We start from the raw sequence: 20,433 nt of genomic DNA, 5'->3' as shown, positions 1-20,433 counted from the left end.
TTAAGAACACTTCTAAGAACACAAGCAACATGTGTGCACGTTCTTGGGGGGCCCTGTTATGAAAATGCAGGCAGGTTTTCATCGCGTGCAAATATGACAGTCTAGCCTGCCTCCATTGGTTTCAACTAGCCCAGCAATGTATCCTGCTATTAATACTGTTTTCTTCCACAACAGCAACAAAAGGTAGTAGATGCCATCCACATGAGTCATGGAAGCAAAATGCCTCCGATCTTGGCGTGCATTTTTGACGAGATCAAAGGCGGCACAGATAGCCTCACCGTCATGGAATGTACTACTAGAACACTGGACAAAGCGATTTCACCCAAGCAAAGGTTTATACGCTATCATTTCAATCTACTAAATATGCAACTGCTGACTGCTACTTAAAAGTGAAATCAGGTTAAAATTTGAACTGCACACTTTAGCCGTTGTGGTGGCTCAGTGGTTATGGTGCTCGGCTGCTGACCTGAAAGACGCGGGTTCGATCCCGGCCACTGCGGTCGAATTTCGATGGAGGCAAAATTTTATAGGCCTGTGTACTGTGCGATGTCAGTGCAGGTTAAAGAACCCCAGGTGGTCAAAATTTCCGGAGCCCTCCACTACGGTGTCCCTCATAGCCTGAGTCGCTTTGGGACGGTAAACCAAATGAACCTAAAGTGTAAGAAGTGCCACGAGGATGACATGACCTTCCATAGGCTCTTTTGCTCAAAAAAAGCACTGCTGTAAAGTTGACACAATTTCTTGACTGCAGACCGCGTTGTACGCACGAGCCTTGATTATATGTGATATTAAAGTGCCCAGGGCATTAAGAATCAGTAAGTATTTTTTGCTATGTTTTTATCATTTTGTTATGTTTCTTAATTTTTGCAAATGACACTGTGTGCAGTGTGTGCAAAAATTTTTTTCTGTTCAGCCGAACACCCACACCTGGTGCATATTGTACTTCTCAATGCAAAGCCCTGCCTTCTCATCTGCAAGCTTTCTGCAAATGCAACAGGCCCACAACAATTGTGCTGCATGTCACACCCTGTACTTGGTTTATTGAGATTTAACGTCCCAAAGGAACTCAGGCTATGAGGGATGCCGTAGTGAAGGGCTCCGGAAATTTCGACCACCTGGGGTTCATTAACGTGCACTGGTATCGCATAGTACACGGGCGTCTAGAATTTTGCCTCCATCGAAATTCGTCTGCCCCGGCCAGGATCGAAACTGCTTCTTTCGGGTCAGCAGCCGAACGCCGTAACCATTGTACCACCACGGTGGGTGTAAGCCCTGTACCACAGAAAAAAATAAGCATCTCTTGTGCAGCCAAGCAAACTGTAGCCATTGAATGGTTAGCGAAAAATCTGTCATGTACAAAGCGCCTTCTCTCTTGCTCAACAGAGTTTAAAAAAAAACAAGAAACAGCACACTCAGACTTGATGATTTTTTGCTCACAGTGCACCAAAGATGGCAAAATGAACATGTATCAACTCACCCAAATTTCTGCTTTGCTCAGACTTGGTGCTATTAAGACACATACAGAAGCACTAAATCTGGTGCCACCAGTGCGCCATTTTTGAGTACCACTTTTTATAGCGAAAGCAATACTACTTGCACTTTCACGCCTTTGCCATGCCGCGGCGACCACCATTGACCTTCATTTGACCTTGATTGCATTAAATTGGATTAGATTGGACTGGATTGGATTAATTAGATTACATTGGATTGGATTGCATTGGATTGTACAACCGATGCATCACCACAAGTCTAACCACAAGCACCACCACCAGCTACACTACCAGCTGAACCATGGCATAGGTATGGATATTGCTTTCGCAATTGCCGGACTTAACCATGCTAAGCCACAGCGAATTTTTTTTTCCGTCATGAAACGGGTGTTGTTTTCGTCTCGATGCCAACTCGGGTAGACACCACATGCAAAGCAATGGACATTGCCAGCCATGTGATTACGTTTGCATCTGCCACAGTGAAACACCAAATAAGGCTGCAAATGAAAGTCGTGTATTTCTTGACAACTGTCCACTTTCTCACAACCTTGAAGAGCCTCGCGAGCCAAAGACACACACAAGATGATGAAACTATACATTGCACAGGCATTACAAAACAGTGAGCACTGAAACCACGTCAGTTCTCGATTTCTGCGCATTACAAAGAAATTAGCTTGCACTGCTTACTACCAGTTGGCATAAAAAGAAGTCAATGCTATTTAGATCACCATTACTAGTAATGAAATTTTAAAAAAATTTTGCTCACAAAATTCATGAATTCTCAGTGGCTATGGTGCTCAGTTGCCAAGCATGAGGTCGGGGAACTAAACAGTGCATATTAAGGAACCCCAGATGGTCGAAGTTAATCCGAAGCCTTCCACTGTTGCAGCGCATATTTCTCTCTCCCTTTTTCAGTATTTCTGTCGTGGCGTGGCTTAGCAGTCCACCCTAACTGAGATAGTTACTGTGCCTTTCCTTACCATTATTATTGCAAAGTTCGCTGTTCTCTGGAACATTGACCATAGAGCATTGCACAGAGTCGGGACAAGTTATGGAATTGTCAAGTTATCTATAGATAAGGTATGATTGCCATGACAACAGGCTTTTTACTTGGCCATGGTGTTCAAGCAAAGATTTCACTATTAAGAATAATTTTATTAAATTGAGACACTTATGAATTTTCATGCCTGTAAATATCACCGATGACAGCTGTACAGAGTACAACTTTTGTTTTCAATAATTAGTAATTAAAGTCATTCTTGCACTGTGCCATTCTTATGCTTTGTATAACATACTCTGAACTTTCGAATGCTTTGTTTCATAGTCGCCATGTCTTCAGTTTTTGTTTGATTGTTTGCTTGTTTGTACAGTTAATTTTTAACCCACACCGCTGCTGTAATGCTTTGGCGCTACAGGATATGTTGTAAATAAAAAGGTCAAAAGCTGTGGAAACAGAAAAAAACTGCCCAACATTGATCTGAAAAATTTTGGCATCAAACTTTACATTTTTTGTTGGTCAAGCCGAGCTAGGCTTCAAACAAGACAGATCAGTAGCATGAGCAAAAAAGACGCATGTCAAAAAGCCTGCTATATGCAATGCAACAAGAGTGTGGCTGGTTTGTAATGCAACAAATGTGGTGTTGGAAAAAACAAACAAGAAAACTAATGGGCCATCTTACGATGTGATGCAACAAATGTGTGTTAGCAGTAGTGATTGTGAATTTCGTCACTTTTACATTCATATTTCATCTTTGAATTTGACTTGGCCATCCGAGGTGGGTGGGGGGCAGAGGGGAGAGATGGTGGCGCTTATAGGCAGTGAACGTGGGGGGTGGGGGTGGGGGGGGGTGGAGGGGTGCATTTGGAGAGTGGAAGCTTTGCTCACCAAGGCTTCACACACTGCCGTTCTGGGAGAACGTCACTTGCACTGCAAACACAGCGAAATGTGAATACAATAACACCTTGTCTCTCCAAGATTACACACAAGATCCGCAATGTGTCTGAAAAACCTTTAAAAGAGTACAGACACAAAATTTCAAACAAAAAAAAACGATATGATTTGTTTCAGGGGTATAAGGAGATTCTTTGTAGCAGGTTTCAGTTGGAGGTGTTGAGTGGAACATATTTTAATGTGACTCTGAATGTTGTCTGAGCAGCCGCTCTGCACTTTCACACAAATTGAGTGACTTCAAGGTGCACTCCAGAGCTGGTGCTGACCAACATTGAAGCTACCAGTGCAAAATCATTTTCAATTATTTATTTGCACTGCACACTGCTGTTTTGAGCTCAATTTCATGATTATTTGGCCCGTAGGCCTCTTTCAAGGTAAAGAAACAGGCATTGTTCAAGATTTCTGTTACCTTTAATAATGTTCACTTATTGTTTTGTTTTACTTTGATGTTAACTTCGCTTAATGTTCTTGTTGCTTTTTGTGTGAAAATGAATGCGTTGTTTTGAAACTGTCTCCCCTGCGGTAATGCCTTCGAGGCGACGCAGGTATTCTGTAAATAAATAAATAAATAAATAATCCAAAAACCTTGTGTCAGCACACAATTGTTTGAATGCAGAATGCATTTAAGGCCTGCTCCTCGAGTTTTCTCATCCCAAATTTTTTAGCTGAAAATTTTTTAGAAGAGTCTGCAGTTTGAAGCCTAATAAGGATTGGAAAGGATGAACCTAGGAAGCTGTATTAGCCTCTCCATAAAGTTCAGTCTTATCACTATTCAATTATGCAATTTGTAACTCACCAACTGCACCTGGATTACTTCAACACGCTGTTCAACAGGAGGTGGTAATAGTGAAACAATGCAGCCCTCTTGATTCCTCCTCTATTGCCCTGCTCTCCATCTGTTCTCACTCAGTGTACTTGCAGCGACCGCTTAGGGGGTGCTGTGCATGCTGCATTGTAACACACTTGCCTTCTCCTCCTCGTATTTTTACTTGTTGATACTGCAACCCCATTATTAGCATCTCAGCGTAGTGGTGGAAGAAAGATATATACAATAACATAATGTCAAAAAGTACAAACTTTAAACAAAAGGTCAAGGGGAAAAAAAAACTTAAAAGCACGAAATCTCTTCCTCTATGCCTCTACTCACTTCTGTTGCTCACGGCATGCCAGCTCAAATGGAAATGCATTCTGGAGCAGAAAGATTCGGCAACCTGACTGCAAACTGTGTCACCAGCCTGTCGTCGTTCTGGAGTTGAACAGTTTGGCCCAGTGCAGCTAAAAATTGCACTGCCACAGCATGAATGAGATGAAGGAGAAAAATAAGCACTTCAAAATGATCACTTATGGTAGTGGATTAGGGCAACATCTCACGATGAAAAAACTGAAACAGAAATGCAGTGTGGCAAAGTCCTGCACGAGATTGCGTGATGTCTCCTCCTCTGAGGTTTGGTTCAAGCAACATTGTTTTGCTATCTGCCAGCTGTTGTTTGTATTGCTGGAACTCTTTTTCATTTCTTGCCTCTGCCATGCTGACCAGTTCGAGTGGCATAGGCTACTGGAGCACTGGACTGGAGGCCCCACTCTTCAATGGCAGACCAGCTAGCTACCTTTAGAAGACAATAAAGTCTCTTCCTTCTTCTCCTTGCCTGTACTCTTTCCTTTTATAGTGATAGATGTTAACAGGACATCTCCCAGCTTTGTGGTATTCTAAACTGTTCACGCAGTGCAATAGCAAAAGAGCGTTGCAGGATCATGGAGCATGAAGCGTGGTGAAAGGTAAATGACAGGTGAAGTGCTGTTGCATAGAATGCCAAGAAGAAAAGGTGCAATGTAGGAGGGTGAGAGATCTGGCAGCTTGGGTGCCTCAATACACGTGCACCTCGTGTGAGCTCAAGGTGGTGACAACTACAACATTTTGCTCCTAGGATGTAGTCTCATGGAACGGCGATAAAACTCAGTGTCGGTGTCGTCGTAACCTGAAAATCCTCACTGCTCGAGGGGGCAGTGGTGTAGAAAAGCAGTTTTGTTGAAAAGAAAAAAGGTGGTCTAGTGGAATCTAGTGGACTAGTGTTGAGTGTAGTAATGTTGTACGTGCCTTACTACTTTTAGCAGGCAACATTGAATCTAATCCAGGTCCTAGCACTACCGAAGCAGTGCTTGCTGAATTAACAAACCTATCCGCCGGTCAGACTAAACTAATTTCTAAAGTACTGGACGTTAAGAACCAGATCATTTCAACTGAGAATTCTATAGCTGGTCTGACTAAATGCATAGCCGATCTGGAGGGCCATATACTAGCCTTTTCGACGTTGCAGAGCGAATTGAACATGATTAAAGCTGAAAATGCTGCAATGGCCTCCAGGATTGACCTCTTGGAGGCAACGATCGATGACGCAGAAAATCGCTCATGTCGTAATTGTTACAATATGCGCCACGAGATGGTGACACCATACCGTGGCGGCATCGTTCCCTCTACGTTTCCCACCAGTGCAAGCTCTTGAGGCAGTTCTCTCCCCGGCTCTTGGCTCATCAAGCATGGCGCCCGTGCGGGTGGCACGGCAGTCGATTGAGTAACTCTGTCAATAAACAAGTTATTCGTTCTTGCAAGACTGTCATTTGAAACATGGTGTCAGAAGTCGAAGCCAACGTGCACTTCAACTAGAAGGCGACCAACGCAGCAGACATGGAAAGGATAACGCCGCCACCAAGATTTGAAAATGACAGCAACGCTGCCGAACAATGGCGCACCTTCAAACAAGCCTTCAGCCTCTACATGACTGCCACAGACGTTGCTGGCGCGTCATCGGAAAGGCAAGTTGCGTTACTTCTCACGGTCGGAGGACCAAGCCTTCCCGACATCTATAACACGTTTAATTTTGGGGACCCAACGCCAGCAAACCCGCATCCGGAATCTGACTACAACCAAGTGTTGGCGCTGTTCGACACACATTTTCTGCCGAAGCAAAACGAGGTCTACTCCCGCTACATCTTCCGCACTCGAATGCAACTGCCAGATGAAAGGTTCGATGCCTTCTTGACCGAACTCAAACTGAAGACTCGAGACTGCAACTTCGGTGCCGAAAAGGAAAAGATGATACGAGACGAGATTGTGTGCGGAATGAACGACGAACGAGCGTGTGCAGATATTTTGAAGCTCGAAGAACCGACGCTCGAAAAGGTCGTGAGAGTATGTCTGGTGCATGAATCTACAAAGCTGCAGGTGAAAGCGTTCAAGGAGGGCTCAACAGTGTCTGAAGATGTTCACGCGTTGAGAGGCAATCGCAACCGTCACGCATTCAGCGATGCGGCAAAGGCAAAGCACAAAACCTCGAAGAAAACAGTACAGAGCTGCAAGTACTGCGGAGGCAACCATGATCGTGCAAGAAACGCCTGTCCAGCATGGAATCAAATATGCAACAAGTGCAAGAAGCAAAACCATTTTGCTGCAGTGTGTACAAGCAGCAAGACTGTCGCCAGCATCGAGCATGAGGACAGCACTGACGAAGTACTCATGGTGCAAGACGGCAAGAAAGATTCACTGTTCACAGCCCTGCATGTCAACGGAAGAAGGGTGAAATTCCAATTTGACAGCGGTGGTGCCGTGAATGTGATCCCAAAGAAGTTTGTGACGACAGAACAGGTCGAGCCGACGACCACAACCCTGCGTATGTGGAATGGTTCCACAGTTGTTCCATTTGGCAAGGCTAGAGTGAATGCAACAACAGCTGATGGACACAAGCACACCGTTGACTTCATTGTAACTCGTGATGATCTCACACCACTCATAGGGGGCTGTACAGCTGAACTGATGGGTCTCATTAAGGTGGACTATAACCTTGTTGCCAGCGTCAGGGAGTCAAGTGCCGAAGGCATGATGGGCCATATTTTGAAGTACCCAGATGTGTTTGACCCAACCTTGGGCTGCCTACCCGGACGTGTTCACCTTGTGACTAAACCTGCCTCGAAACCAAAAACAGTAACGAATTGCCGTGTGCCTGTCGGCATGAAGCCACAGCTTGAAGCAACAAGAAGCCTGGAACAGCGAGGTGTGGTGAAGGGTGTCACAGAGCCAATGCCATGGGTCAGCCGCATGGTTGTTGCTACGAAGAAGAATGGGGAAATGAGAATCTGCATTGACCCGCAAGCACTCAACGAGGCATTGGAGCGTGAGAGACACCCCCTGCCAATTCTCGACGACATCCTACCGGAAGTTGCAAAGGCAATGATCTTCTCAAAGCTAGACCTGCGTGATGGCTACTGGCAGTGCATTCTTGACGAAGAGTCCAGTCTCCTTACCACATTTCAGACACCAATGGGACGTTACCGCTGGCTGCGCCTTCCTTTTGGCCTTGCTGTCAGCAGCGAAATTTTCCAAAGAAAAGTATACAGTCAGCACTTGATGGGCTAGACGGTGTACTGTGCGTTGCAAATGACATTTTGGTGTTTGGAGTAGAAGGGACTGACCAGGAAGCTCGCCGTGACCATGACAAGAAACTTGAGAACCTACTACGGAGATGTCAGCAGATGGGCGTGCGCCTCAACCAAGAGAAAACTGAACTTCATTGCTCAAGCATGACGTCTCTAGGCCACGTTCTGACAAGAGAAGGACTACGTGTCGACCCTGAAAAGGTCAGAGCCATTCAAGAGATGCCACCACCGACTGACATTCATGGTGTCCAACGCTTCTGTGGAATGGTCAACTACCTGGCACGTTTTCTCCCAAAGATCTCCCATGTCACACAACCACTCAGAAAGTTGGTGGTCAAGGAAGCTCCGTGGACATGGACTAGTAGAGACGCCAAAGCGTTTCAACAGACAAAAGACTTGGTAGTGAAGGCACCAGTACTGGCCTACTATGACTCACAAAAACCATGAGTGTTGCAGTGCGATGCCAGTGAACATGGACTTGGAGCTGCACTTCTTCAAGACGGTAAGCCAATATCATTCGCAAGCAGAGCTCTCACACCCACTGAAGTGCGGTATGCGCAAACAGAGAAGGAAATGCTGGCCATAGTTTTTGCACTCAACAAGTTTCACCAATACACATTTGGCAGACTGACTACTGTTGTCACAGATCACAAGCCACTGCAAGCAATCATCAAGAAGCGATTAGACCATGTGCCAAGAAGGCTTCAAGGAATGATTCTGCAGACTCAACGATACAACACTGACATACAGTATAGCCCTGGGAAGGAGCTTCTTCTGGCTGACACGATGTCGCGTGCTTTTTTCCCATATGACCGTCATAGTGAACAACAGCTCGAAGACATCAACGTGGTCAACCACCTTCCTGTCCGGAAAGAGACCGCAGAGAAGATACGACACGCCACCATAGAAGACGACAACCTCCAGAAGCTAAAGACGTTGATCCTGTCTGGATGGCCACAAGAGAAACACAATGTGCCAGCAGAAATCCGAATGTACTTTCAGTTTCGAGACGAGCTCGTTGTGGAAGATGGCATAATATTCAAGGGACAAAGACTGGTCATTCCAAGAACACTACGTCGTGAGATGAAAGAGAAGCTGCATGCTTCACACATGGGCATCGAGAGCACTCTGCGGCGTGCACGTGACAGCATCTTTTGGCCAGGCATGAACACTGAGATAAGGGACCACATTTCAGCATGCGATGTATGCCAGAAGTATGCACCAGCGCAACAGAGGGAGACACTGAAGCCCCACCCAGAGCCAAGTTTTCCTTGGGAGCGTGTTGGATGTGACATTCTGGAGTACAGAGGAAAACACTTGTTGGTGACAGTGGACTATTAGAGTAACTTCTGGGAGGTCGACCAACTCGATTCCCTAACTTCTGCTCATGTCGTCAGGAAACTGAGAGCCCATTTTGCAAGACATGGCATCCCAAGAGTTCTGGTCACAGATAATGGCCCACAGTTCTCCAGCGAAGCATTCACCAGGTTTGCAGCAGAATGGAATTTCGAGCACGTCACATCAAGTCCAGGCTATCCAAGATCAAATGGCATTTGCACGTCTTCCTCTTTGGCGATATTAATTTTCCGAATATTGATTGGCAAAACCATACCGCACCCATAGCTAATAATAGCGCAGCAAAGGGATTCTTAGATTTCTGCAATAACATGAACCTCACTCAAGTTATACTAGAACCTACCCGCGTAACTGATAATTGCACAAATATCCTAGATCTCTTATTAACAAATCACCCAGACAGTGTTCAGCCCATTACTTACCTGCCTGAAATTAGCGACCACAAAGTTATTCATGCTAACATTGTCCTCAAACCAATGCGCCGACGAAAACTTAATAAACCTATTTGCCTTTATGACAAAGGAAATTATGACATGATTAATAATGAACTCTGCGTTTTTTCCACTTTTTGCGTCACGTTTTCATTCTCAGTCTATACAAGAAAACTGGTCGTTATTCAAAAATAAACTAGAAATTCTAACCAATCAGTTCATTCCCCTTTTAAGTTTTCAGGAGAATTCCCATAAGCCGTGGTTTACTAAAACACTTAAGCGTTTAGAAAACAAGAAGAAGCGCCTTTACCGTTCAGCCAGGTTTCGCGGTACGAATTGCACATGGGCAAAATCGTATCTCTCCGCCATTCGTTACGCTAAACATACGTTTTTCCACTCAGACCTACCCAATCTGTTAGAAAGTATCCCGAGAAAATTTTGGTAAGTCATAAAGCCACATCATGCAACAGAGGTAATGCTCTCAGATGAGTCGGGTGCAGTCTTCACTGAAGCCGCCACGATCTTCAATGCTGCCTTCGTATCTGTATTTACTAACGAGACTGAAATGCCTTTTTCGATGCTACATTCCCAAACAGGTTGTGCTATGCCACCAGTCATTTTCTTGTCATCAGGTATTTCGTCATTAATAGAAACTAAGAAACTTTCATCTTCATCTGGTATTGAACATATTAACTCCAAGCTCCTGAAGAACGCCAGGGATATTTCTGCTGAATTTTTATGCTTACTTTTCTCACAGTCACTATCATCAGGATGAATGCCAGATGACTGGAATAGTGGCAAGGTCGTTCCAGTCTTCAAATCAGGCAAGAAAGATTCACCTCTTAATTACCGACCCATTTCTCTTACAAGCATACCCTGCAAACTCATGGAACACATCATTTACACAAACATCATGAGCTTCCTCCACTCTAACAACTTTTTTCATCCGTCACAACACGGTTTTAGAAAAGGTCACTCATGTGAAACACAGCTCGCTATTTTTCTTCATGATTTGCATTCTAATCTTGACACTAACCAGCAGACCGATGCCATCTTCCTAGATTATGCAAAAGCGTTCGACAAGGTACCACACAAACGATTACTACTAAAACTGTCACACTTGAGCTTACCTAATGGTATTTTAAAATGGATACAAGAATTCCTTACTAATCGCAAGCAGTTTGTCAATATTAACGATCACAATTCTAACTCCATTCCTGTAACATCTGGTGTCCCTCAAGGCTCTGTACTCGGCCCAATTCTGTTTTTAATTTATATTAATGACTTACCAGACAACATCAATTCTAAAATTCACGTTTGCAGATGACTGCGTCATTTACTGCTCAGTTACTACCATTAATGACCAAAATTCTCTCCAGTACGACCTTAACCGCACTCAAGAATGGTGTGACGTTTGGTTAATGAAACTTAACCCACATAAATGTAAATGCATGTCTTTTCACCGCCGCCATAATCCGCTTGATTTCCCATACGCAATCAGTAACGTCTTTGTACAGTCTTGTCTAACATATAAGTATTTAGGTGTCACCTTGTGTAACGACTTGTCCTGGAACGCACACATCACTAATAATATCTCATCTGCTAATAGAACACTAGTTTTTTTACAACGTCATCTCTGCCATGCCCCGATCATGTAAAATTACTAGCATACAAAACACTTGTCAGATCAAAATGAGAATTTGCCTCACCTATTTGGAGCCCGCATCATGCTTATGTTATCAATGCACTTGAAGCAGTACAAAACAGAGCAGCCAGATTCATTCATTCTTCATATTCCTACGACATCAGTGTTTCAGGGTTGAAAGATAAATCAGGGTTATCACTCCTCTCAGTTCGTCGACGCATCGCCAGCCTTTGCTCATTCTACAAATTTTACCACAGTCCACTTTCCTGCGCGCCCTACATCGTCCCGCCAACCTGCATATCTCATCGCACTTGTCATCCTTTCCAAGTTTCTCGACCACGTGTCTGCACGGTTACTTTTGCAGCCTCATTTTTCCCCCGTACCATTGTGGACTGGAATGACCTTCCCAGAGACATTGCAGCCATCATGTGCTCCGCGACCTTCGCTGACAATCTTAATGCTCATTTGTCATCGTGTTAACACTTACCACCATGAATATTGTACCCACCCCTTATGTAATGCCCCTCACCAGGCCTTTAAGGAAAATAAATGAAATGAAATAGAACCGCTGTCCTTTGGGTAGGGAACTGGGCATGCTACCTCTACATCACTGAGGAACATTCTTTCAGTGGGATAAATGGAGGCCTTGTACGAGCACTTCACACTGCAAAGTAGGCGAATTACATTACAAGAACACTTAGTTAGGACCCTGAATTAGCATTCCAATTAATATGGATGATATCTAATAAAGCAGTATGTGATGGCAACAAGCGTGTTGATGCCTGCGAAAGGGTGTGCCAGGGGATGCCCAAGTGACAATAGGGACCCTCTAACAGTGTCATGTCATACTCTTAAATTGAAATTGTGTCCCTGAAGTTATTGCTACAGGTGGCAGCATTTTTGGGTATGCGGGCCAAGACGCCGTATAATACTACTACCAGTATGGAAGTTTTAGTTCAGACAAAAGTTTAGAAACTCTCCGTGCAGTATAGAGGGCGCAAAAATGCCCCCGCTGACAACATACCTGTCGCGGTGGCTCAGTGGTTAGGACGTGCTAGGCTACTGAGCCATAAAAGGACCCGGATTCAATCCTGACCGCTGTTCGATGGAGGCGAAACACATAGGGCACCCATGTGCTGTACAATGTCGGCATACATTAGCGGCACATTGAAGACAACTCCATTAAATTACTGCTCTCGGTAAAAACACTCTCTGGGTCTGTGTGGCTATGCTGAAGCTTGTCCTTTAGAAAAAGGCTCAATTATCACCCAGAAAAGTGGATTTAAAAATATTCTCGCATCCACACCAGAAAGGATGGGTTGCCAATGCTTTGAAGTGAATGGCTGTGTAGTGCAACCTCCGGTACCCAAAAACCTAATGGCGATGCACGCATTTCACTTGTGAAATTGACAGGGGATGATGACACCTGTACTTCATTTTGTGGTCTTTTCTAGCTTATAAGACCTGCCTTTTCACCAAGCGCGGTCATTTTGTGATCAGAAGTGGTACCTGGTCAATACAGGCTAACTTCTATTTGACCTCAGTATCTTTTTACGAGTCCCCAGATGATTGAAGTTATTCCCCCCACCCCCCACTCCAATATGAGGCCTCTTTCTCTTCCTCCTCATTCTTACTCTCAGGGCCTGGTTGAGGTTTCCACCCAGAAGTGAGTTACTATGCCCCTTCCTTTACTCAGAACCAATTTCCAATTTTTTAATGGTGTGACCAAAAATCCGATTAATAAATAAAACCGAGTAGGAAATTGGTTGAGTTAGGGAATGGAACCAAAACCTCCAGAGTGGGAGACGACCATGCTAACCACTCCTAGCCACACCAGCTCAATGGTTTGGAATGAACAAAGGCCCGTCTAGTGAATACAGTGTTGTCTTAGAAGGGTGCTTTATGGACATGTACTGTGGTGTCCATTCCTTTCGGGTGTGCACCACCCAGATAGAAGAGACAGGCCTACCTCCTTACCTTAAAACCAATTTTTATTTCATTTTCCTTAAGGCCCTAACAGCCAGTTCCTGTGTACATCCAGAGAGACAGCCATTTCCTTAAAACCAATTTTCACTTTTCATTCCCTTGGGGGCACCAGTTTGGGTGTCCACCCAGATATGAGAGAACCTTGTTTCCTTAAAACCAATTTTCATTTCATTTTCCTCAATGCCCTAAAAGCCTGGTTCCATGGAGATATGAGAGGCCTCTCCTAAGAGGAAGGTTAAGTCTCCTCCAATTTTTGGATCAAGCAATTGAAGTTACCACCTTAAGCAGCCATGAGGTGCACATGCATTGAGATACCCTATTAGCAGCCACAGCAGAGTGCCAAGAGGTAGCCTGAGGCAGAAAGCACCATAATATAGTGTCCACTATAATGCGGTGTTTTTTTCATACTTGTTCATTTATATTAAAAATCTGGTGAATACCTTGAGGGCAGTGCTACTGACGGCTGCACAAGAGTACGTAAAGAGTGTCTGGACAGATTAGCTGAACCTTCACGTCTTTGCTAAATACAAAAGCCTGTGTCAAGGGAGTCCAAGGTGAAAAGTTCATGCACTACCTCAGGGAAGACAGTTTCAGCTGTGCGAAGATGTCTGGGTGGTGAATGGGTGAACACACAATTGGTGGAATTTTTTCTACACTTGAGCTGGATGCTTAGAACAGATTTATGCATAAAAAAAGCAAGACATTCTGAATGCTCAAACACTGCTGATGGCCAAGCTTTTATCTTCACAAACAAAACAGTCCACCTGCACTCTGAACAGGAGAGCTGCCACACATGCATTTAGAGCACTCACTTCACTTAATTAGCAGCCATAACACTAAGGTCAAACATTGCAAGACTCACTGGCTTTGAAGGGCATTGCCACAAAACATTAGCTTGAGGTTGAGTCCAGTCTTTCATTGTGTAGCCTTTCGAGAGCCTCGCAGTCCATTAATTTGATACGACGAGTTTGATGCTGTGAACACTGATGGCAAGGCATTGTAATTGCCAACCTGTTTGTCATTGTGCACATGACAAAAAAAACTCTCCTTGAGGGTCCCCAGTACACTTTTCACCTCAAGTATGCTTAATAGATGTTACACTCGTAAGATGAACGTCCAGTGCCATTCAGCATAAAGCACTGTTAACGAATGTTCGAAACCTTTTGATGTAGAACGACACTCATGACGATGTGTGGCACATATAAGAGCGTAAGCAGATGCACGTGTACTATAGACTTGAGGTGAGAACACTTAGCTTGATTGAGTGCAGTGCTATTGAGTACGTTTTTAACATTTAACAGGACACAGGGTCCCCTATAACAACTTTCTCCATGGTTAAGGGCCACCAAGCAAGCATGTATGGTCCTGTCAACTGCAGCTTTTGTCTACCATGGTCGGGCAGTTCTACTATGGGAAAGACGGACAAACATGAAGTACCAGTTCTCCCAGAGGCTCAGGAGCGCAGTCAATGATGTGGTAGTCTTCAACGTTCGATGAAAAAGCTACAGTGGCGCAGTCAGCTGAAAATGCACGCATCTGACTGCAACCGCAATGTGCGGCTTGCCCCTAGGGTTATGGCATTGTCACAAAAGGCTATGGGTGCTCCCTCGTCAGTACCACAAACCGGCATAGTTGCCCTGGAGGCTAGCAGACAGTGGCCCGCCTGCCGCAAAGAGCCGCAGTCCCGACGGGTCATAGCAGTGCGTGTAGATGGCCGGGTTGTACTCGGTGTTCCAGAAAACCTCGTGGAACACTTCGTCCGCGTGGACCCAGCCCCTGTTGGCCTTGAGCATGCTGTAACGCGAACGGTCGGCGTCCTCCAGGTACTTGGAGGCGCGCAGGTCGAAGAACAGTATCACGCCAATGCCCGTCCCGATGGTCAGCAGATCGTCCATGAAGCTCAGCGAGCGGATTCCACAGCCGATGCACTTGGAAGGCACCTTGTGCGTCTGCTGCAGTGTCCGCGAGTCCAGGAACGTCACGTGCGACCTGCAACCAACGGCGTAAACGCTCCGCTCGGGCTGCTGCACCAGGCAGACGTTCTCCTGGCAATAGGGAATCATGTGGGATGCCTTCCAGCGCAGCGTGCACGCATCCCACTGGTGGATGTACGCGTTTAGCGACAGTGCGACGATCTCGCTGTGCTGACGGCTGAAGACCAGGGCGCGCACCACGTCGGCGTCATTGCAGACACGCACGGCCAGCGGTCGCATCTGCCTCGGCGTCAGCGCGGACTCGGGCCAGGAGAAGCCACTAGTCTCCTGCACTCTCCATAGGGCGAGCGTGGCGTCCCGCGAGCCAGTCACGTAAAACTCGTCGTCGAGCCATGCCAGGTCGAAGATCCAGTCCGTGTGAGCCTGTTCACCGACACACACGGGGTCCAACGTCGGCAGCCTGTACACGGCTGTATCGTTCGTGTGGTGCGCCCCCGTGGCGAGCAGAGTTCGCGACGGGTTCATCTGCAGCGCGTGGATCCCGCAGTGGTTCTCGGGTGGCGGGCTCGCGCGCGAGCTCTGCAGGCTCGGGATCTGGCGGGGCTTGCCGTTCTCCGTGTCCAGCACCATGAGCTTGTTGCACTTGGTGCCGAACACTATCTGGCGCTCCGAGAGCCAGGCCGAGCAGAATATCTTGTTGATGCGGCCCAGGCTAATCTCGCGCTCGTGGAACAGGCCATTCTGGAGCAGGTGTCGAGTGCCGTAGGTCTCGTCCACGCCGAGACGTTGTCGGTACTGAAGTCCGAGCTCACGACACTGCGCGTAGTCGCTGAAATTGCGTGACGTCCTTCTAGAGCAATACAAGTCACCTCGGATAAGCGATTCCAGATGCGCAAGGCGCAACGGGTCGCTGAAGAACCGCGGCGTCACTGGTTCGCTACTGGATGTCGACTCACCAGGCCAAGCAAACTTGTAGGATACAGTGATTGCATCAGTCCTGTCTTCGTCTGAGCGGGACCCACTAACGTTCAGTTTTCTTACGTGAGCCATCGCCTTTGCTTTCGCCGCCGTTGACACCTGGACGGTTTTTTTTCCAGCGTACACAACTGCGCGGAAACGATCTTAGCGTATGCGTGCAGGGCGGTAAAGCTGAGCTAGCAGGCGCCTGTTCGCGCTACTCGTCCGCATCGTAATGAAGTGCGTCGAAAGTGACAAGAGTAATGAACTTAAAATTATAGTAAATGTTTGTCAATATGGTAGTATAATAATAAAAGTGTTTTATTTTGCAAAAAGATTGCTTTTTCTTTTATGTTCTTCAAAACAGAGTGCCTTAGTTTCCTGGTTTTTTCCGGCTCCTCCTGTATCAGGTTTTCGCAGCTAGGCCAGCCGCTGGTGTCGTCTGCTTTCGTCTTTCGGTTTCTGAGTCTGCGAAAATGGTACCGCTATCTCCTACTCGCTTGTTTTCTTCGCCCACTGCGGCTTCAAAAACATCTCCTGCTCGCCTATTCTCCAAGCTGAAGTCTCCCAAAATTTAGAAACACTGCAAGCAGGTGATTGTCAACGTTTAGTCTAGCGTAAGGAAGCGCTTCCCGGAGAACACTGTGCGTGAAGTTCTCGAAACTGTGGGCGAGATGATCGGGGTGAGCCCTCGGACAGTTGCGAGGTTCAAGAAAGAAGGTCTCTCTACTGGAATAATATCACCGCAAAAACGACCTAGCAAGGTGACAATGTCTAGTTCTCGCAGTGTTAAATATGACAGCTTTGCACTCAACGCCATCCGACTCAAGTCACATCGTATGTATGCCGTGCCCTACACTGCCTTTTCCCTTCGAAACAAGTAAACAACGCTGTGTTTTTCAAAGTAGGTATTAGAGTTTGACAGTTTCGAGTTTCTACCTAATGGATCTTTTAAGAAAAATAAATAAATAAAAAAACCAGCCAAGCCGGGAGTCGAACCTTGGCCTCTTATAAAATCAACAGACAGGCGCGCGCTTCGTACCACTCAGCCACGACGCGAGGCGGACGGATACATTTCGCTTGTTTTTTGCAGCGGACTACTTTCGTACATTTGGCAGCGTTGACTGCTATGTACGGAGAATTCCGTTTTTATGTGCGGGAATTTAAAAAATTCCTGTGAGCAAACTACTGGCCTAATCGAGAGCAAACTTCACTCACGGGGTAGCATATTATGGTCTACGTTATTTGAGATGTAATTATACGTCGGTACTTGCCTGCATTTCCTGAAATTAAGAAGAAACTGCTGTCAACTGCGAGTAAAGCTGTCGCAGACGAGCCGAGCAGCTGGTTTGACAGGGCGCGCCATCTGCCGGAAGACGAGGCAAACGACGTCCTGGCTCGTCTGCTCGTCGAATGTCGCCTTCCGGCAGATGGCGCGCCCTGTCAAACCAGCTGCTCGGCTCTCGTCTGCGACAGCTTTACTCGCAGTTGACAGCAGTTTCTTCTTAATTTCAGGAAATGCAGGCAAGTACCGACGTTTAATTACATCTCAAATAACGTAGACCATAATATGCTACCCCGTGAGCGAAGTTTGCTCTCGATTAGGCCAGTAGTTTGCTCACAGGAATTTTTTAAATTCCCGCACATAAAAACGGAATTCTCTGTATATTTATTTATTTAAACCCCTGTCCTGTGCGTATACACTGGATTCGCGGGCATGCCCAGGATCCGCATAATATTCATGTGGATGCAATGACATACCTTGACACATCCGATATCCCGCCACCTTCCCCTCTTCCCTCAGATCCGTTCCTGTCCCATGTTTCCGAGAAACAGTCTTTGCGTCAGCGAACACGCGCTCTAATTCCTCCGTGTTCGTACCCTCTCCCCCGGAGTCTCACTCGGGAGGAGGAGGTATCTGTGCGCCGGATTCGGGCAGGAGCGGCTCTGACTCCTTGTGTGCTTCATCGGTGGCGTGACAAACGTTACGAAGTGACAGACAAGTGTCCCCATTGTGGTGCTGCGCCCGACCAGTGTGATGAAAACACTTGCTGTGGACTTGCCCGGCTACAGCTTCCGTGAGACGACGTTTACTAAGAAAGGTTGGCCTGCGATGGGACGTTGCAGACGACTATACCAAGTGGGCTCTAGATAATCGCTATATCACGAACTTGTGCCGCTTTTTAAGCGAGGCTTGTTTGCACTCCTTTTTATAACTTTCTTTCCTTTTTCATTATGCCTGATGGCAAACAGCTCGAATAAAAAAAAAGACTGCTATGTATGAAACCAGTATGCATGGAGGAATGCCAGTAACTAGGCGCTATACCAGTTCTAGTAACGCTGATACCAGTATGAAACGGAGTAGTATAGTTGCCATCTTGGAAGCCTTCTTACAACACAATAATGTGGCCAGCACAGTTTTTTCTCGCAGTCAAGGATGGGTGAAGTTTGAACTTTTGCAGATAAAATAACTATATATCACTCTTACACTTGTTTTCAATGTTTTAAACCCATTTTGTAATCTTTAGCATACTGACTGTGGTCATTTCTTTCAATATCAGACGATTGTGAACATGTTCACGAGTAAACTGAGTAAACGCTTCCGGAGTTTCGGTTTTAAACTTCTGCTTTCGAACCTGATGTCAGGTATGGGTTTAAGACACTTAATGCAAGGAGCTGCATACGACAAGGAGTCACTCGCGCTCTCGTGCACCGCGAAGCCACCTTTGTGCGTTGATGCATGGCAAAAGCTCCAAAAAAATTCAGGGGGCACTTTGGCTTTCTAAAGTGCTGCAAGGCGAAAGCGTTTCCTGGCCAGTGTTTGTTTTTATTTACTTTTTTATTTTTCATATTTTGTTCTTTATTTATTTTTTGCTCCTTTTCTTAATTTTATTGTTTCTTATTTTCACAACTTATTTTTATTTTGTTTCTATTTTTGTTTATTTTCTTATTTTTATTTTCGTTTTCTTGACTTTACTCCTTTTATTTTATTTATGAAGCCCATGCATTAACTAGATGCGCCTTTATTCATGCTGGAACCTTGAGCCTTTTAAGCAGTGAAGCCGAAAGGCGGACGAATCTGCCGACGCGTCTGTCGACACGGCTGCCGACCACTGATCTCCACTAGGTGGCTGGATGCCGCATTCCCGCTTTCCGAGACGAGCGCGAGCTATGGCGAGCGAAGCCACCGAAAGTTGGACGGCTTGTCCCGGAAGTCGGGTGTCTGCTGTGTATTTCAATGCAAAAAGTCGCGACTTTCGCTCTCAGTTTTTTGCGTTGCGTTGTTCTCGTGTAATGTCTGCTGTTATATGAAAGTAACAAGCAAGCTGAACGCGAGAAATGGGAGCATTGTGTGCAGAACCCTGTAATTTCAGAGAAACAGAAGAAAACAGGCATGCAGGTCTCACCCTGCCGCGGCAAAGGAGTACGTGCATTAAACACTATGTTCTTACCTGGTTCTTGTCTTCCGAGCGTAAAGGAGAACTAGTGGAATGACGATGAGGCTAGGTCATCTTAAAACCGAATTTTCGCGCAGCAAAGAAAAGGCACAGCGCGAGAGGAACGACTGACAAGAAAGACGAATGCTGCAGTGCGCGTGAGAAGCGCTGTTAGAAGCCAACTGCACCAAGCACCACGAATTAAAGCCCGTTCAGGCTTAACTTGCTCCAATACGAAACAGTACATGACACGCTCCGTCGAAAAAGCAGTACCATACCTTTTGGAGGCGCTCATGTGAACCAACCGAACACCGTCGACACCTCACAAGATAGTAGCCTAGCCCTCGCTCCGTTTCGGTCTAAATATAATTCGGTGAAATGGTCGCTGTAAAGTCGGGTGCCTGGTGATTGTTTCCACCTATTCTTTCTTATATTTATCCCCCCTTGATAGCATAACTTGGGATTGAGCGTGGGAACAAGCATCACAGTAACGCAACGAGCATCACAGCTACGCAAACGAGACTACACCGAGCCGACTAGACGAGGCTCCATACTTGCTGCGTGTCGCGACGTCCTGTCGTCTGCTAGTGTCGTCCCATTGCGATGCAATGGACCCTTATTTTTGAAACGTCTTTCCCGAAGACTTCGCTGGTCTCCTCGCTCAGTTGACGGCGCAACAGGTAGGCATTGTCATGTAAAATGACGAGAAGACGAAAAGACGAAATCCTAAGTAGGAAAACAAAACTGGAACTGAAAAACCGTGCTGAGGTCCGATTTCATGCACTGCCAAAGGCTGACTTCCGGGACAAGGCCGCTTA

General features: G+C 46.0%; 1 protein-coding gene and 1 pseudogene across 1 annotated transcript in view; one reads left to right on the top strand and one right to left on the bottom strand.

Moving 5' to 3' along the window:
- Window positions 1-20,433, top strand: part of LOC149356976 (uncharacterized) — a 592,868-nt gene that overhangs the window by 128,941 nt on the left and 443,494 nt on the right. The gene's annotated exons all lie outside the window — the stretch shown is intronic.
- LOC149356987 (DDB1- and CUL4-associated factor 12 homolog pseudogene) lies at window positions 1,989-16,365 on the bottom strand (annotated as a pseudogene).

Source organism: Amblyomma mixtum, chromosome 3 (genome assembly GCF_055824585.1).
Source record: "Amblyomma mixtum isolate Tamu chromosome 3, ASM5582458v1, whole genome shotgun sequence".
NCBI classification, from domain to species: domain Eukaryota; kingdom Metazoa; phylum Arthropoda; class Arachnida; order Ixodida; family Ixodidae; genus Amblyomma; species Amblyomma mixtum.
The sequence above is the reverse complement of the archived record's forward strand: the minus strand, read 5'-3'. Positions and strand labels throughout refer to the sequence as shown.